General features: G+C 51.6%; 1 long non-coding RNA gene across 2 annotated transcripts; it reads left to right on the top strand.

Moving 5' to 3' along the window:
• Positions 1-8,863: 8,863 nt before the first annotated feature.
• On the top strand, positions 8,864-11,750 carry LOC138689674 (uncharacterized). Of its 2 annotated transcripts, none has more exons than XR_011328578.1 (2): positions 8,864-9,540; positions 9,991-11,750. It is a non-coding gene; the product is annotated as an uncharacterized lncRNA (long non-coding RNA). The 2 variants fall into 2 exon arrangements; XR_011328577.1 differs by having other exon boundaries at positions 9,986-11,750.
• Positions 11,751-15,307: the final 3,557 nt, after the last annotated feature.

The following is a 15,307-nucleotide window of genomic DNA, read 5'->3' as shown; positions in this document are numbered from 1 at the left end:
CGGTTTGATTAAGAAGACCAGACAAGGCACAGTCAAAGACGAGGGCTCAGACCGTGAAGATGGGTCTCAATTCTCGGTGGGCTCCCTCTGCCACCCTCATTGAAGTGTTTCTCCTCCCCACATCTCAATTCTGCACAGGCAAAATAGAGCTAATTCTCTGTACTTTACTCAGTGTGCGAACCTTAATTAACGTTTTTGAAGAAGCCCCGGGAAGACCTAGGATGGGGAGTGGGTTTTGCCGTATCTGAGCAGGCATCCTTCCAGGCCTGGACCGGCAGCGGCAGCTGGCTGACGTCCAACCTCCCTCCGCTCCCCGCGCTCCGCGTTTGTTAACATCCCAATCAATAACACCGCGACATAAAATTCAGCTTCAACTTTTCTCTGTGGGTTCAGCTGCAGCGGTGGGTAGGGTTTTTCTCCCCAGCTCGCACCCTAAATCCTATTTTTCCAGCTCCTTTGAGCCCTGCTGGGAGGTATTAAGGTATTATTATTATTCCCCGTTGCTGCAGGGAATGGGGCGAATGCTAATGAGGGAGATGTGCGCCCCGTCCTCTCCAGTAAATCAGTTCATCTTTTCATAAGCCACCTCTCCCACCGCCGTGAGCTTTTAAAAATAACAAATTGCGGGTTATTCTTCCTTTCTTTGGGAGGATGACCTTTAGGGTTTGCAACGCACAGCTCTGATGGATAAAGAGAAATTTATTTTCCAGGGGAAAAATAAAAAGGAAAGGAAAGCTGCAATTCTCACATGATCACGTGGTGTTAGGAATTAAACCTTTAGGGGAAAAAAACCAGGCTGTTGAGGAACTTGATAAATTTAAGAGCTGGCAAGCATCCGCTGCCGGACCGTGAATTCGTCGGGAGTGGGTTGGTTCTTTCTGTGCGCTGGTGCAGGAGCCAGCGGGATGAGGGATGCGGTCTAAGGCGGGCTCGTGCAAATATTATCCTATTAATAATCAATAACTGCTAGCAGGGCGAGATGATTCAGGCCAGATTGGTATATAATTGCTATTATTGTTATTCCGGTTTAAAACCAGTTCCTCTTCGCTACTGCCACAAGTGATCTGAAGCAATGTATTTTTAATTTGTTCGCAGGCACGGCACAATCCATCACACGGCGTTACACTGGCTGGAACCAAATGTCAGCGCCGAGCGGCGAAACATTTTTGTTATTTAAGTTACTGTATGCTAAGTTTATGTTGATTGCTCTGAGTATCATCTCCGAAAGTTAACTAGCATTAAAGTGTTGATAATGTCCCACTTTCCCAATCATATTTGCATAGTGCACAACAGAGTTTAGCAGAAAAAAATTAGCTTAAGTGCTGTTTTTCATCAGCCCTGTCAGTCTCATACTGTTTGCTTCATCTCGGTGCACGGGGCATTTGGTGACAAATGGTTATGACATTTTTCATCTAAGCATTACGTCATTATATAATTGTCGTCTTCTGTCTCATGGCTGCGTCCTCGCCACGCGGGGAGAGAGGGAGAGGGGAGGGGACGAAAACGGGGGCAGAAGAGAAAGAATTGGGATTTTTTTTTTTTCATTGATTTTAATTTTTTTTTTACCCTCCTCTTGCAAAAAAAAAAAAAAAAAAATTTCAACCTCTCTCCCTTCCCCCTGCTTGCAGCAGCGTCGCCAGAAATATTCCCGTGGGCAAATGGAAAGCATCCTGTTCCCATTGAAGTCAGCGGCAAATCGCTCGATATACAGGACCCGTATACAAATAGGGGCAACCTCTCTTTGTTCGGGGTATGGTGCGGCAGAGCGAGGACCACTGTTACCAGAGGCCTTCTCCTCCCTCCCAGCATCAGTGCAACCTGGGCGAAGTCCCCCCACCCTCCGATATAGCCCCAGCTAAACGATGGAGAAGCTGGCTTTAGATTTTTACTGCGGCAATATTTTTAAAAGATAATTGAAACATTTCCTCGGCGTTACCAGCGCAGGAATAAAATCCCCAGAGTTCAGGAATAAAGCAGAAATAAGAGATCTCCATAGCAATTTTGGTTTGGTTTTGTGTTCCCCCCCGCCCCCAGTTACTTTTCATCTTGGTTTTGTATGTGAATTTAGGAGAGCGATTTATTCCTAACCTGGATCAGTCAGAAGTTTTAACCTGCGTTTTGCAGGGTATTAACGGTGGCAATTTCTCATTTTGGTCTCCGGCTTCTGTTGTGCATGACGAGCTTTACACTTCTATGGGTAAATACAGTGATAATAAAGCTTAGCGTTATTATGGAGTGTGTTTTTAGCCTGAGCACCCCCTCCATACGTTAAGTAATTCATCCTTATTGCCATTAGGAATTCAGATGCTATTTTACGGAGGGGGAAGGGAGGGATGTGTGCAGAGCGCAGCTTATATTTTGCAGATACGGTTTTTTCACTGTGCAAGTTGCTGATTTACTCTAACAAACCTCCTGGAGAAAGGTCTGAAGGAAGCTTTGTGGGGGGGAAAAGGGATTTTTAATATCGTTCGGGCTTCTCCTGCTAACATGCAGCTCTTACTGCCTGCCTTGCTGTCTGGGTGTGCAGTGCAGTATAGGATATGTTCGCCTTTGCTTTAATAATAGTCCAATAAAAACAGACAATAGTCTTGCTTAAATGCATTGAGTTATGTAGATCCTAATTCTAGCGCATAAGCAATGAAAGAAAAGCAGATATTTTGTCCTCGCAAAAACAAATTCTGTGATACAAATGCAAGCTGACATATGGTAAAAATTGCCTGAAGCCCTGCTGATTTACAGAACTGTTTTCACTCACAGATAATTCATTAAAAATCATTTCATACTGGCTGTATATACATAAAAAATATTTACTTGTGTAAATATCAGTCATGAAGGTATTGCTTTATTTTTTTTTTCTCCTTTCCCTTCTTTTTTTTTTTTTTTTTTGGACAGCTGATGGAGAGGGGGGGAAATCCAAAGATATATGATAGACATAGGGGAAAGCAAAGGTATGCCTGGCATTCATCCTGCGATATAGGTCAGGACTGGGGGTTGGCTAGGACAGCTTTTAAATCCGCTACCTGAACCATCTGCTGTTCAATGCCAGTTGAATCTGCGTATGGGAAACACACACTAGGCAGACATTTATATTGTGGCATACGGCACAAAAGGGACTAGGAAAGTGCTTTTACCTGATTCAGGGCTCTCACGCTGACCTATAGAACAATAGGAGCCAAGGTAACGTATACACCAGGAGACGGCACCGTAAAACTGAAGCTGCGGGATTTCAAGGCCGTTGCTGCTGTAGCAGAGTAGCTTGGAAAATAAAGAGCAAATTCCAGCAAGGCAAGGCGAGTTTTCGGGTTTAATCTGCTTTGCAAATACTCCTAAAATGACGGAGGCACAAAATGCGAAGGGGACAAATGACGCGATGGGGTTTGCGGCTCCCAAATGCGAACGGCCCAGGTGTATCTAAGACAAGCCCTGAAATCTCACGCCTCCCCCCAACGTTTTATTCTCTAAAATATGTGTTACGTTACTCAAAACGCTTAACAAGACTCCAGCCCGGCACTACATCTTTCCTTTTTTTTCTGTGCTTACTCCGATGATATAATTTGCTTAAATATGATGCATTATTTTAAACCCTCAGCTTGGAGACCTTTAGATGATTTTTCCCCCTCGAGGAAAATTCAGAAATAAATCACAGAGTACAAGAGATTTGGGGTCGTCGTTGTTTTTTTTTTTCCCTCTACAGCCAGTAGATGAAATTATATTCTTAAAACTGTGGAAGGGAATAAGTACTTGGAATAGGGATCTAGTCCATCAGCTTTCATCCTCCACAAAACCCAGTAGTAAACAAAGCAATAATATTTGGGGGCTTAGAGAGGGCTGCTCTGGAGGGAGGTGGGGGGGATAATTAAGATGAAATGGCTACATGGGGAAGGGGTTGACCGCCGGGCTCGCATCCCACGCCTGCGCCCAGCTCAGCATCGAAGGGAGAAAGTTTGGGGCCGTTTCCTATGGAAATCGGTGCGATGTTGCACGCTGCGGAGCAGGAGCCGCTACCTCGACGGGAAAATGTCATATTAAGCTGAACCTGAAAGGGAGAGTAAAATAAACTCTCACTTCTCCATCGGAGTGTCTACATCGAGAAAGCTTCTCCTGGTCTATTTATATGCTGTATAAATCAGTCTCCAGACTGTTACCATAGATAACAGAGTTTTTCTTCTGTTGTTGTCTCTAACAGCTTCTTTTTCCCCCCACTATATTTTGTGCGATTCCTACCTATCACCTCGGTGAGTAATTCGCCTGGTTTAAAGCAAATTACAACTTGGGAGCAAGACGGCTTTTTCAGGCAGAGAGAGATTTTTTCATCCCCCTCTTGCTGAATTTTACTCCCGATTCTCTACGTAGCCCGAGAAATCCTGCAGAAAGGGGAGCTATAGGTAACTGCATCTGATCCCGATACATATTTAACCTTCTTGCCATCTCCAGGAATTAACTATTTAGGAGGTGAGCAGCCGACGCAGGCGTCGCACGTGAAGAGCACGGTCAGGCTGGTTCACAGCGATGCTGACGCTTTCTGCAGAAACCATCATTAATTCTCCGTACAGAGCTTCTGCAGGAGAGGTTGCCACAGGCTGGGATTTTTATTTGAAATAACTAACTAAATAAACGCGGCGAGTCCCTATTTCAGGGACCAGTGGATGCGGAGTTTCCCCTCCCAGGGATGGGGAGTTAATGGGATTTGTTGCTTCTGGTTGGGGGGCGAGGGGGGTTAATCCCTTCCTTCGTGTATATCCCCGCTAAGCTGGTTTAGGTCGTGTTTAGAGTTAAAGTTTTTTGGTGCTGGCTCTGTCCATCCGTCTCTGCGGTGCCCGGCACAGGGCTGAACCCAGGGAGGTGCTGCTGGCTCCGGCTTTGCAATCTTCCCCCCCTCACACCTCCCAGCACCTAGAAATTCAGGTAAGCCCCCGAAAAAAAAAGGAAAAAAAAAAAAAAAAGAGGTTTATCTTTCACCAAAGTGGTGAAAAAGCTCATGAAGGCTTTTAGAAACCGGTCCTCGCGCGGGGAAAGCTCCCAGCAAGGCCCAGAGCCTATTGTTTGCCGCAATGTGATTTGCGGTGGAGCAGGTAGGACAGAAAAGGGACTTTTCCCCTCCCCAGCCGGGTGCTCAGCACCCATCCGCAGGGACCCATTCCCCCAGAGTCACCTCTGCCATCGGCTCCAGCAGTTGTTAAGCTGATTGTGGGGATGTAGCTTTGGGGTTTGGGGTTGTTTTCTTAAGCCCATCATCTTTTAGGAGCCATCCTGCAAAGCGTTAAATAGCCTCACCTGACCTCCTCCAGCAAAGCAAAGCAAAGCTCTGCATCCTTATTTAGGGGCATACATCACCTCTACAGTTTTTCCTCCAGCGCTGGAGGTGGAGCAGAGAAGTGAAATGTCCTGGGAAAAAAACAAAAAAAAACAACAAAAAAAACCTACCAAAACAACAACTCTAAATCCATCCGAATTTGCCTTGAAACCCTTTTCCCATCCCAGGCTGCCTGAGTGCGCATCCAGGCGATCCCAAACGGGGCGCGCGGGAGGGCCGCACACATATGCCGTGCCATATGGAGCGGCGCGATTCTGGTCAATCGGATCTTTAGGAGTTTTATCGTTTAATTTCTTAATGTGCTAATAGTGCAGAGGGAGGGAATGGATCATCGGTTAAGTCCAAGGATTTATGTTTTTAAGGCAGCGTAATGTATTTTCAAGCGGGTTGGAGTGGGCTTGACATACACCCGGTAAACGTGATGGGGAGCGGGCAAGAGAGTGAACTAGAAAAGACCCTGAAAGATCCCTTTGAGCATTAATCCAGCGCAGGTTTATAATGCGGCATCCAGCCCCCGTGTGAGCGGGCTGAAATTCAGGCTGAAAGTCCCCGTGTCCGTTTTGCACAGACGTTTTGCCCGGCACGGAGGGCTGTGGGCGATGCGAGCTCAGGTCTGGGTTTGCATCTCCGGCTGCCCCCACGGTTTTCAGCAGCGGCTCCATCTCCGTGGCTCGGTTCTGTAGGCACCTCACTTCCATTTGAAGCCACGAAGGATGGGCAGCAAAATGTCCCTGAAGCCCCGGACCCTCAGTTTCCCCACTTGTGCAAAGGGGGAATCGCATTTACTTCCTTCAGATTGCCACCCGGCGTCGGTGGTCGTGCAGATTCCCAAAGTGCTTTGGGATCCTCCAAAGGAAGAGGTTACAGGGAGATAAAGCACTGCTACGTTATAAAAAATATATATACACAGCAGTAATTTTGGGGGGATACTGAGATTAGAACTTTTTACCTCCGACCAAGTTACCTCCTGTGAAACACTTCTATTTATTTTTAAGGAAAATAGCTCAGCTCTCTGCAAATCTCCGAGGCAGGAGACCAAGGAGGAGATAAATAACGTGCCGCCGCGACCCCAGCGCCGGCGCAGGCTGCCGGCACGGTCCCCGTCGGGCAGCTGCCTGCCGGGCAGGGGCTGACGCTGGCGCGGCCCGTGGCTCCAGCTGCGGTTTGAAGCGCGGCGGTCTCAGAGGGATGCTCTGGCTGTTGGCTTCTGTCAGCAAGACCTTTAAAATCGGTGCTATACGATTTCTTATTTGAATTGCAAACAGTTTAAAGGAGGTATATGAGAAGTTGCTCATTCAGGGTAAATAGGGTTTGATTTTTTTTTTTAAGCAAATAATAGTGTCATCTTTTTTTGGGGGGGGAATGGCACTATAGAGGGCAGGCGGGGAGATTTTTGTGCCTGGGCTGGTGACTCTCCCCAACAATTTTCAACATCTAATTTCCAGCATTTCCTTGAAAACTCCTCTGATTTGGTGCATTAGATGAAATGTCATTAACGTAATGGAAACAAAATGGTACTACTATTAAACAGCACCAAGAAGAAAGGGCCGCGGCTCTCAGCCGGCTCGGCACGAAGATTTCGAGCGTGTCGGGGAGGGGGGGGCCCGATGCGCACAGGGCTCTTGTGCTTATTCAGAGTCGGATGCTTCTGCCCATCTCTGAACACACACACGCGGGCTGTGCTCGGGGTACGAACCGTCTGCTCCTGCTTCCGTGCGGGTTTTTTTCTCAGCAACTTCTAGGCCTCGATTGGGGGGAAAAAAAAAAAAAAAGAAAGCACGTATTTGTCTTCATGCGATGGGAAGGAATATACGTGCGATGCGGCGCGGTACGTAGCTGAAATGATCTCAGCGGCACGGTAGCTGCGGCTCATGCAAAGGGATCCCAGGAGCGGGCACATGCCCTTGATACGAAATCACCCGGCGAGTAATAAAGGATTTCCTGACTTCAGAGCCTGCTTCAGCCAGGGGTTTAGCCTGGGTTATGCTGCGCAGCGCCCTGACAAGGTTACAGGGTCTAACAGGGTGCTCGGTAAGGACCAGCGATGCTGGGAATATACAGATATCCCTGGATATAGATATATAGATAGCCACAGCGTGCGTTTTGTATTGCCAGTGTACATCAGGACCTTACCATAAACAAAAAAGCCCGCTCTTCTCCTTGAAATTCACCTTGAACGCAGCGAGACTGGGTGGGTTTGTTGGTTGGGGTTTTTTTTTAATTATTATCATTATTATTTATTATTATTATTATTAATTTCTCCCCCCCCAGCCCCCGGCTTTCCCTGACAATTGTCAGCAGAGAGGCTGCAAAAAAAGCTGAGGAGCCACTGCAGCCCGAACGCAGCCCTGGGAGCTGTCAGCCCCACGCCACTGCAGTGATGTCAGCCGCAAAACACAGCCACTTCCACCCCCAGCCCCTCGCACACACGCACACACACAAGTCGCAAGAAGAAGAATTCATAATTACAGTAGCGTAGCCATGAAACCAGCGGGGGTGGGGGGGGAGGAAGCAAAGCCTCATCCAAAACTGGCCTTTTTTAAAAAAAAAAATTAAATTTTTTTTAATTTTTTTTTTGTAATTTTTTTTTTTCTTGCAAAGCTGCACCCAGCTCTGCAGCATCCTTTCTCCGCAGCGGGGCTGGGGGAGGCCGGGGGTGGGCGAAGGGGGGGAGCAGGGCAGGGGTTTCCCCCCCACCACCACCCTCAACCGGGTGGAGGGTGAGGGAGGCGACGGGGGGCGGCGGGGGGGAGCTGGGCAGGGCTGGAGGCTCTCTCCCCGCGGGTCGCTCCTTGTTTTAAAAGGCAGCATTTCTGCGGACAACACCCGGAGCATCTCTGCGGGAGAGGGGCTGGGGGCGAGGGCTGCAGCCGCCTTGTTTTCGGCGCACGGAGTCAGCAGCTGTGATTTTTTTTTTTTTTTTTTTTTTTTTTTGGCTGAATAATCCTTTACGGGGAGGGGGTGTGCGGGGAAAGGGGGTGGGGGAGGCTGGGGGGGAGGAGGGAGGGAAAGTGGATCAACATCACCGAAGGAGGACAGCGAGCAAGATTAGGGCTGGCTAATGATAAATGAGAAGGCGCCGCTGACAGCTCCTCTCTCCGCGCAACGCCCGCCCGGCTGCTCCGCGCTCCGCGCTGCCTCCGCGCCCCTCCAGCCGCCCGCTCCGCTCCCTGCCGCCGGCCCGACTTCATCCCCCCCTTTCCCTTTGCTTTTTTATATAGATATATTTTTTATATATATTAATTTTTATATATATTTATTTTTATATATTTATTTTTATATATTTACTTTATATATTTTTATATCTTTATTTTTTATATATTTGGTTTTATATATATATTTCTTTTTATATATATTTTTTAAATTTTTTTTAGATAGATAGATAGCATTTTCACCTCTCCTCCGCATAGCGCGGGGGGGGCGGCACTCTCCCCCCCCCCTTCCCAAGCATCTTCCGCGGGATTACGCGCCTGGCCGCGCTGCTGCACCGGCTGCCGGACGGAGGGACCACCGCGGGGTGCCGCAGGGGGTATTGCCTTCGCTCCTCTTTAATTTTGGGGGGGGTCGGGGTCAGGCCGGGAATGGGGGGGGGGGGCACCCACGACAGCACCCCACTGGGGAGGGGGTGCAATGGGGGCCCCCCGCGACCTTTCTTCCCCCCTCGGAGGGTTGGGGCGGGGAGGAGGAGGAGGAGGAGGGGGGGGGATGAAGCCAGGGCGGTTTATGGGTGGGCTCTGCCTGTGTGTGTGTGTCCCCCCCCGCCGTACCCGGGTGACCTTTCAAATCAAAGCCCGGCTCGTACCTACCAAGGTGCATTGGGCAGCAAGGGCTGGGACGGGGGGGTGATGGGGAGGGGGGGGTGAGGCACCCGGGTTCTCCCCCTCCCTCTGCCTTCCCCCCTCCCTCCCTCGCTGCTCCCTCCCTCTCCCTCTCCCTCTGCTGCATTTTGCATGAGCTATCTAGGTCATTAGCATTTTAGCGTATGCAAGACTTGACAAAGCTGATGAGAAGCCAGATGGGCCCCTCTCCTCTTTTTTTTTTTTCTTTTTTTTTTTTTTTTTTTTTTTTTGCACCACTTGGGATCCGAGCGAAAGGATTGACTGCAGCAGGCGAACGGGGGGGAAGGTTTTTATTGCGCTCCTCCAGAACCCCCCCTTTATAGCAACGCGGCGGGGCTCGGGGAAAGCGGCAGAGAGCGGGCAGCGGCGGGCAGAGACGGAGGGCAGGTAACGGGGTACCCCCCCCAGGACCCCCCCCCCACCGCCACCCCGGCCCCTGCCCGGGGCAGCACCCCGCAGCCTTTGGTTTCTTTGCTTTTATTTCATTTGGGCGAGGGTTGTTTGGGGTTTTTTGGGGTGGTTTTTTTTCTTTCCCGGGGGGGGAGGTTAGGTTGGATTTTATTTTCTCCCCCCCCACACACACACACCCCCCGTCGGGAAGGGTGCGCCGAGCCCTCCGCGGAGCGCGGAGAACAAAAGGTCTGGGCTCCGCGGGGGCGGTGGGCAGCGCGGCCCCCGCTCCCACCTCCCCTTCTTAACCCCCCTCCCTTTTTTTTATTTTTTTAATTTTTATTTTTTTTAAATAATTCCCCCCTCTCCCTATCTATCTTTTTTTTTTTTTTAATAATTTCCCCCTCTTATTCTCTATCTTTTTTTTTTTTTCCCTCCCGAGGAAAGGCCCCTCTCTCCGTGTTCACAGCGGACCTTGATTTAAATGTCCATACAATTAAGGCACGCGGTGAATGCCAAGAACGAGGCTGACCAGCATCGAGGCCGGAGGCGGCTCCGCGGCTCTCCGCACCCGCGGAACCCCCCCCACCCCCCCCAAAACCCCAAACCATACACACATCCCCCCCCCCCGCAAAAAAAAAAAAAAAACCCGGCCGCAGGCAGCGCTGCGCACCGGCGCAGGTGGCATCCGCAGCGCGGAAAGGGGGGGGGGGGGGGGACGACACGGGGGGGGACGACACGGTACCTTTTTGGGGGGATCCAGGGGAAAAAGGAGGAGAACCGGGGGGGGATGTCCCTGCGCGTATAGATACCCCGGGGAATGAAATCTGGAGCTGTCACTCGGGGGTGACCCGCGGGTGGGCCCCGGGGGGGGCCGCGGCTGCTGCCCCCCGGTGCCGCCGCTTTGTGTTTTGCCTTTTTTCTCTCCTTTTCTCCGCAGAGCCGGGGGGGGGGGGTTCCCCCCTGTTAAAAGCAAGGGCAGGTCTTGGGGTCACCGGGGCTCACGCTGCTCCCCCCGGTGGGGAGGGGGAGGCTGGGGCAAAGCTGCTTTTTTTCTTTATTTTTTTTAAAGCTTTATTATTTTTTATTTTTTTTTCCCGGTGGCTGTTTGTGTGTCTTTCCCCTCCACCCCCCCCACCCCCCTCCCCTTTAATCCTTATAATTTAAATCAAAAGTGCCGGGGAGAAGAAGGGGGGGGGGAAGAGCTGTGTCTGCAGGGCGAGGCCAGGCGTAAATCTCTTGGAGGGATAAACATGTCATTTGTTCCCTTTGTATGGTAATGCTGTCGTCGTCGTCGTCCCCCCCCCAGCTGCCCCCCCCCCCCCCCCCCCAGCAGCTGCCCCGGCCATACATCCTCCCTACAAAAGATCCCAATTACCCATCGGCTGCCTCATTATACCCCTAACACAGCCCCGGCGAGAGGCGTGTGTGCGAGGAGCCGAGGGGAGGGGGGGAAGGAATGGAAGGGGGGGCGAAACAGCACCTGAATAATTCAGAAAATAAAATAAAATTGAAGAAACGGGAAGCCCCAGGCGGCGGGAGGGGAGGGTGATGAGGGATGCTGCGACCCCGCGGCCTAACGGGGGCTGCTCCGCCGCCACCACCCCGCTGTTTTATTTTTCCCCTCCTTTTTCACACTTTTTATTTTTACTGAATTTTTTTTTTTTTCCTCCACCTTTTTAGCCAGAGAGGTGCCTGGGAACCCATCGCCACCCCCCCACCCCACTCCCCCCTGGGGCCCTTCACCTCCCTGCCCTTCTCCCATCCCTTCTCCTCCCTTCCCTTCTTTTTGCAGCTGGAGGCCAACCTACCCCGCATCCCTCCATCCCCACGGCCGGCCCAGCGTTCCCAGCAGGTGCTTCCCACTGGGCAAAGAAGGGCCTTACTGGAGGGGATGGTCCCCCACCCTGTGGGGCGGCTGCAGAGCCGTCCCTGGGGCTGGGGGGGGGCCTGTGATGATGGCTTGGGGGGGTCCATCTCTCTTTGCAGCCCTGCATGCAGACCCTCGCCTCTGGGACGGTGCCCGCCGGGAGCATCGACAGCAGCTCGGGGTCCCTGGGACGCCTCTTTGCACCCCCCCCAACACCTTCCCCGGGGTGCTGCAGGTATTTTGGGGCAGCCCTCCCTGGGCTTGCATCCCCGCCGGTGCGGATGCCGCAAGGAGCCCGTCGGGTCGTGCCGTGCCAATAAAGCTCTTTCGCTGCGGGCTCCCGCATCCTCTCCTTTGTTCGTGGAGGTTTCTCGCCCGTTTCCTTACGGCGGCGGAGGCAGGATATCCTTTCCCCCCCCCACCCCCAGTGAAGGACCCACGCTCAGCACCAGGTGGGGGGTGAATATTAAAATCCACCCCAAAAGAAAAACCTCGACCTTTCAATTTGGCAGCCCACGGTCGCCTGCTCAACCCTAGGCGGGCACCTTCGCATCCTGGATCTCCAGGAGAGTCTGAGCTGCCAGAGGGCTCCTGTTTAACGAATTAAAGGAGGGGGGGAAAAAAAGATTTGGGGTGCCTTCTATTGGGGATCGCCTCCATCCCCTCAGGCAGATCCCTGCCCCGCCGCACTACGCGCCGAGCATCCCTCTGCAGTGCCACGGCCCTCACCCGGAGAGCCAGCGAAACGGCTTTTCCATTAACGGGCTGTGGTACGGGAGAGAGAAACAAGATCTAAATAGCCCCAAATAAATAAACAACCCGTTTATTGCTTGCGAAACAGCTGGGATGAAGAGACGCCATCACCTCGCAGCTGAAGGCGGGAGGCCTGGTACCCCACCGGGGCCCGGCTGCCTCCCTCGGGCTCAGCTCAGGAGGATGGAGAGGAGGGGGCAGGAGGCTTTTATTAATATTAATCCCAAGAAATATTGCTATGTCCTGAATAAATCAGGCCGGGGGTTTCTCAAAGACCTTTGCCCTCTGGAGATGAGCTGCAGCGCGGCCCCTCCTCTTCTGGGTGGACACTTTGGGTAGGGAAATGGTGCAGGGGGGTGGACAGATGCGTTTGATTTTTTCGCCGAGGGATGGAGGAGGAGGTGGCACGATTTTATTCCAAGCACGTCAGCTTCCCCCCGTCCCCTCCTTCTCCCTCCACCCGCAGTCCGATGTAAACATAACGGCTAGAAACCTGCCAGGCTCCATCCCTGGTTGGATTATGGGGGGGAATTAAGCAGCTTGCGCGAATGTTTGATTAACACGGCGATGCCCCCAAATAACCTTCAGGCGTCTGGCCTCAAGGTCGCACGCTGGAAGGGGCTGGTGGGGCCGGGGAGAGGGACCCTCCGGTACCCACCATGCGGGCAGAGGAAGGGGATGGATGGAGCGGAGAAGCGGGGCACGCAGATCCTTCCATCTGCGATTTTATGCCGTTTTTATTTCTCCCTGCCCACGCCCACCCCCCTGACCGATTCGCTCGCCACTGCAGCGCTGGGTTGACTCGAGATGCTCTGGCTCTGCCTGGGAGGTGGAAAGGAAGATGTGGGAAATTCCTCTATTTCCCTCATTTCCTGGCTCTCGGTCGAGTCCCGGCCCCATCCAGCTCTGCTCTTCACCCAGCCCCATGAAGGGTGATGGTCTCCGTGCAGAAAGGTCTTTTCTTCCACATCCCCACAGCATCCAGCTCCTTTTTTTGGTTTATTTTTACGCTGCGTACCTCTTTGAACCACAAACCAACATATCTCCTAGCAGCAGCAAAGTGGGCATTTTACAGGGAAATCTAATCAGGATTCGAGGGGAAAATCCTTTCTTAATGTCTTGGCAAAGCAACGAGCTCGATTAAATTGTTTAGACTATAAAAAGGACCAAGAGTCCCAGATTTTTTTCCTTTCCCCTCTTCCTGGACGGCACTGTCATCTCCATACACCACGCAACCGTCTTCAAAGCCCAAACAAGCCTCAATGACACAGGACTCACATGTCATTCCCCGACCCCCCCTTTCCCGCCTCCCCCCAGCAACAGAGTCACAAATCATCTCAAACACTCTAAATTTAGACCGCCAGTGAGACCACAAACAGGGATTTCGGTGACATCAGTGCGGGAAATTAAGGGGTCAAATAGGGGAAGCCGAACACGGTGCCCTGACAAGCGGGGACAGAGCTTTAACGATGCTCCCACACACTAAGGCCATCCCATTTCTCCAATTAAGACATCTCAAAGCAGCCCCTCAAAATATATTTTTCCCATCACCCAAAATGCCAGAATCGGACACGTAATTAGATTAATTCCAATCAGGAGCTGCGCTTCAAGGCCATGGGGACCCAACAGATGAGCACTGCCGAGATGCTCAGTGTAACCGGGTTTGCTCCAAGCCTGCGGGCGATGAGCAACCAAACGAGCAAAGCCGATGAGCTTTGCCTGGCGCGGATGCTGGGAGGAGAGGCCACTCGCATCTTCTGCTGCCCCAGAGCTGGCAGGAGGGTCCAGCATTTGCTACGTGGCTGGTGAGGATGGAGGATACGCCATTACCGTGGCACTTGCACAGTTGTGCGTGCATACGGTCCCAAGTCGTGCTGCGATTACTGGGCGGTGATGCTGCTGTGGTACCCCAGTATCTGTAGCCCTTTCTGCATGCTTTGCTCTGCAGCCAAGGCTCAGAGCAAAAAAATGCTGCACATAGAGGAAAGGGAGCCAGGGCTGAGTCCCAAGGTGGGAATGGGGCTGCTCTGAAGTGAGACGCCCCGTAAGAAAAGGGATTCCCACGGCTCCTATTGCGCTACAGTTGGAGAGGCAGATCCTGACCTCTTCAACAACATCAGATGGGTTGGAGGGCAAGAGTTTGGTAAAAGGAGCTCAAGAGGCACAGAGCATTCAGAAACTATCCGGACCCTCATCCAAAGCTTTAGCGGTGATGTGATACCCAGTGAAATCACAGTTCTTTAATCACTACCAATGCCAGGAAGGGTTTGAATGGTATCACCCACTCATGTGAACCCATACATTGTGATACATAAACACACCTATACTGGTCCCAGAAACCCTGGTCCATAAAATGTCCATCCTACCGTTCAGTGTAAACATCCTGATTTTAGGACTTGAACCTGTCCCAGCACTAAAAGCCACGTTAGCAGGAGCCCAGACCCTTCCTGTCCTGCAACGAGGACACTGTTTTCAAGTGAGAAGGTTGCAGCTGGGTCTCTCTTAGCGTGTTTTGGAACCGTTTCACCCAAAGTGTGGGATAGCAAGAGGATAAAATGCCCCAGTGGTTGGTCACTGGAGGTGGCCAGCAGCACAACCTCTCCCCATACCCAAGGCAAGCTCTGAGCAGCCTGGCTAGAGGATTTATCCCTCTCTTGCTGTCTTTCTCCTGAGGGTATTTCGGGAGCTGGGGACAGGCTGGAGGCTCAGTAGAGGACACTCCTCCTAGCCCTTGTGGTATTTTAAGCAGGGTCTGATCCTCAGCAAGTGTTTTCCAAGTGTCCCAACCTCTCTTCAGCAGCCTTTAGGTCAGGGAGGTAGAGGAGTTGCAGAGGTGGGATTCACTCTACCAAATCTCGGCTGCCCAAAGGTCCTCTCATGCCTGTGAATCATGTTGTGTGAATGTCCTTTGCTGATAGACAGCCATCCCTCATCTCCGAGATGAACCCCCCTCTGGAGATGCCCACCTCTCTGCCCAACCAGGAAGCAGTCCAGCAGGCCAGTGGAGACTATCCACGCACCTTTCAGATGGGTGAAATGAAGAGACGTTCCCCAGCCTCAGTCTACGAATATGAAAACAGTTTGGGCAAGCAATAGAGGCCAAGGCCAAGCAATAGAGGCTCTGCCAAGATCCTAGAATCA

This window comes from Haliaeetus albicilla, chromosome 18 (genome assembly GCF_947461875.1).
Source record: "Haliaeetus albicilla chromosome 18, bHalAlb1.1, whole genome shotgun sequence".
Lineage (NCBI taxonomy): Eukaryota > Metazoa > Chordata > Aves > Accipitriformes > Accipitridae > Haliaeetus > Haliaeetus albicilla.
The sequence above is the reverse complement of the archived record's forward strand: the minus strand, read 5'-3'. Positions and strand labels throughout refer to the sequence as shown.